The sequence below is a fragment of the Dasypus novemcinctus genome, unplaced genomic scaffold (genome assembly GCF_030445035.2).
Source record: "Dasypus novemcinctus isolate mDasNov1 unplaced genomic scaffold, mDasNov1.1.hap2 scaffold_123, whole genome shotgun sequence".
In the NCBI taxonomy this organism is placed as follows: Eukaryota; Metazoa; Chordata; class Mammalia; order Cingulata; family Dasypodidae; genus Dasypus; species Dasypus novemcinctus.
Genome location: NW_026688149.1, coordinates 36,986 through 40,809, shown reverse-complemented (window position 1 = coordinate 40,809; position 3,824 = coordinate 36,986). Strand labels below are relative to the sequence as shown.

At 50.2% G+C, this 3,824-nt stretch overlaps 1 long non-coding RNA gene across 2 annotated transcripts; it reads right to left on the bottom strand.

Annotated features, from left to right (window-relative positions):
* Positions 1–390: 390 nt before the first annotated feature.
* On the bottom strand, positions 391–3,575 carry LOC131277509 (uncharacterized). Of its 2 annotated transcripts, XR_009184667.2 has the most exons (5): positions 3,437–3,575; positions 3,256–3,338; positions 1,781–1,861; positions 1,249–1,339; positions 391–627 (listed from the first exon to the last, which is right to left on the bottom strand). It is a non-coding gene; the product is annotated as an uncharacterized lncRNA (long non-coding RNA). The 2 variants fall into 2 exon arrangements; XR_009184666.2 differs by lacking the exon at positions 3,437–3,575 and having other exon boundaries at positions 3,256–3,380.
* Between the last annotated feature and the right edge of the window lie 249 nt (positions 3,576–3,824).

Here is a 3,824-nt window from a genome sequence, read left to right as displayed (position 1 = left end):
TGGCACACAATCCGTGAGGCCCCGTCTTTGCTGGGAAAGATGAGAGAAGAGGCCATGGGAGAGAGCATTTCTTTGCGGTTTCAGAGAGGCTAGACCCAGAGTTCATCCCCAGGGAGGACATCTTTGACACAGTCATGGACACCCCCCCCTTTTTTTTTTTTAAAGGGAAACCCCTCCCCTAAAAAAAAAGGCCCCCTTTTTCCCCCTCCCCCCCCTCCCCCAACTTTCAGCAATGCCTGTTGGAGCTATAGGCAGGACCTGAGGGGCTCTGAATTCAGTCACAGACCCCAGCCGATCGGATCTGTCCGGTGCCGCTTTGGCTGTTCTGGCACAGCTCTTTATTTGTTTATTAAGCCGTTTTCCTGAGATATATCCATATACCATAGGGTCTAGCCAAAGAGCACCATCGACGTCTTTTATTTTTATTTTTATTTTTTTTAAACCTGCTAAAAAGACCCTTACGGTAAAATTTAAAAAACAAAAACAAAAACAAAAAAAAAAAAACATTGGAACGTAGGTGGAAAGAAACTGTACATTTTAAAAGAGCCTGTAAGGCCAGCTGAGAGACTTCACATCATCCGTGATCAGCAATAAACAGGATTGTTGGAGATTTGGGCACGAAGGGTACTGGGAATGAAACAAAGAGAAAGAGAAGAGAAGAGGGCTGGGATCCGGGGGTCTGGGAGTAGAGACTCCTCAGACATCTTCATTGTTTACAAGGGGCTTTCTATATAGCCCAGGCTGCGGGAGAACAAGTATGCAGTTCACTAATAGCATTACTCACGATCTAAGGAACTCAAAAAATCTTTATCTCAAGGTACAAAGTCCAAGCATTCCACCTAACTCCGAAGTAGATCTGCTCATCTTTTCTTTCAGCCATTCACAGCTTCATCCTGTTTGCCCGGAACTCTTAATGACCACATTCCTCCGGGGGGAGGGGGCGAGCGTAGCCATGGTAGCCATGGAAACAGCACGTCTCTCTTTGCGAGACCACTATGCCTCAGTTTCCAACTCAGGATAGCAGCAAACGTTTATCGATGTAAAGAAATTAATTATAACGTGATGATCATTTTGTTCCTACAGCTGTACCGATCGGACATCATACTGTCCAGGAATGAAATAAACGATGGGCTTAGCTATTTAATTTCCGCGGAGGCCCTCATTCTCGACGGGTCATCAGATTCCTGCTTGGGAATTCCTCACACCCTATGGGAACGAATTGCCACAGATAACCACAGGCCAACTCACAGTGTTCGGAGGCAGAGATGCTCAGCCTCTTTCTGGCAGGACTCAGGCTAAATCACGATTGACCCAGATGGATCGCTTTCATTCACGAAGTCTGCATAAGAAAGCATGGAAGAAAAATGAAGTGGCCAAAATTATATCTCCTCTCCCGCCCTCCTCGATTAAAAGCACACACTTAATTTTTAGGAAGACACTGACAGAAGACCGATCATCAGATTTTGCAAATACAAATGAGGTCTTAGGGCTAAGAGATTTCAAAGTCGCGTCCCGGAGTTGGTTCCAGAGGTTACTGTAAGGCAAGTGTCAGCAGGCCCGCCACACTAATCGTCGCCTCCAATAGCGGGGCTCCCACAGGGACGTGAAGGAGGTCAACCACCACACCAGGGAGCCAAGAGTGCCAACAACTGCAAACAGGAGAATTGCGTCCATCATCCAAGGGGCATCTAAGCACCCTCTCGATACAGAGGTGGAGTGGACATAACCATCCCGGGGCCCACGGAATGGAGGAATAGAGCATGGGTTAGCGTGCACTTACTGAGCTTCTGTTCTGGAACTATGGTGATTAGGAATGGAAGTCAACGTAGCATCGAGATGGAGAGAGTGGCCACGGTAGCTGCTGAGGGTGGGGAGTGGGAAGAAGAGACGTGATGTGGGGGCATTTTCAGGACTTGGAGTTCTCTCGGGTGGTACTGCAGGGACAGTCACCGGACAGTGTATGTCCTCCCGTGGCCCACTGGGTGGACCGGGGGAAGAGCGTAAACTGTAACGGGGACCATTGACCATGGGGCGCGGCAGCGCTCGCTCAGAGATGTATTCGCCGAGCGCGATGAAGGTCCCACCGTGATGGAGGAGGTGGTTGTTATGGCAGCAGTAGGGTGAGGGGGGTGGGGGGAATATATGGGGACCTCCTATTTTTTTAATGTAACATTAAAAAAAGATAAAGACAAAGAAATTTTTAAAAAAACTAAAACAAAAACAAAGCAACTGGGCTCTGGGCCCGGTAATGGGTTGCAGACCCACTTCCTAGGGCCTTGGGGAGGGAGGCCATCAAGGGCAGAAAAGGCGGCGGACTTGGCCCAGTGGTTAGGGCATCCGTCTACCGCATGGGAGGTGCGTGGTTCAAACCCCGGGCCTCCTTGACCTGTGTGGAGCTGGCCCATGCGCAGTGCTGATGCACGCAAGGAGTGCCCTGCGCAAGCAGGGGTGTCCCCCGTGTAGGGGAGCCCCGCACGCAAGGAGTGTGCCCCGTGAGGAGAGCCGCCCAGCACAAAAGAAAGTGCAGCCCGCCTAGGAATGGCGGCGCACACACGGAGAGCTGACACAACAAGATGACGCCACAGAAAGAAACAGATTTCCGTGCCGCTGACAACAACAGAAGCGAACAAAAAAGAAGACTCAGCAAATAGACACAGAGAACAGACAACCGGGGTGGGGGTGGGGTGGGGGGAGAGAAATAAAAAAATAAATATTAAAAAAAAAAGAAGAAAGAAAAAAGGGCAGGAAAAAACACCCAGACTTAAAAAAAGAAAAAGAAAAAGCGGGGCTCCCAGGGGCTCTAGAGACACCCAGAAACCATAAGCAGGGTAGACCGTTCAGGAATCTGGCACCCTGTCCGTGGGCCTGGGCCTTCCTTTGGAATTTATGCTCCCCAGGGTAAAGCGGCATGAGGCTCGCTGAGGGGTTCTCTACACATGGCTCTTCCGCCCCTTTTAGTTTTGCGCACCATACTCGGTCAACATATGTCCCAGAGACGTAAACCTTCGGGCCGTCCGTGTGCCAGTCGGGCGGGCCCTGAAACTCAGCAGAGTCGCAGCACCTGCTCTCCAGTGCATCGGGCTCGGCCGGGGAAACTAACGAGGAGACGATGATGGGCAACTACCGACCGTCCCAAGGAACACAAAGTGTCTGTCACTGCAAGTGAGAGAGCTCCATCCGTCTGCCCCTGTGGGATTAAGCCCCCACCCACATGCTCCGGATTGGGGAAGGAACGATGGGCTAGAGTAGACTTACTGCCATCCGACTATAGATTTATGATGATTCTTGCAACAGAAGAACTCTGATCGCCAACAAAGAGGCAGTGTCCACCAGAGGTTCTGAGGGACGGGAGAGGGAAGAGTAGGTAGGTGTCATAAGGGGGCATCTTTGGGACACCGGATTCGTCCCGCACGGCATCACAGGGACGGAAACAGACCTCGGTCTCTTCTGTCACAACTCAACCAAATCGTCACGGAACAGAGCATAAAGTGCCACGTCAACGGCCATCCACGGTCAGTCGCACCGCTCCGATATGGGCTCGCCAATCGTCACAACCAACCGTAGCGACCACACAAAGGTAGGCCGTGGTTAACGTGGGAAAGCGTGGGCGGGGAGGGAGGGGGGCATATGGGACTCCCTTATATTCTTTAGGTAACATTTATGTCATCTGAAGCCCCTTTAAAAAAAATAGATAGAATTATTAACTTTAATAAAAAAAAATTTTTTTAAAAAGCTGCACCAGAAATGCCTAGCAATTTGAAAAACCGAACCTCTGAATAGTTTTTTCAGTCTGCGAACTTTCTACGCTCGCTACGAGTGTGACT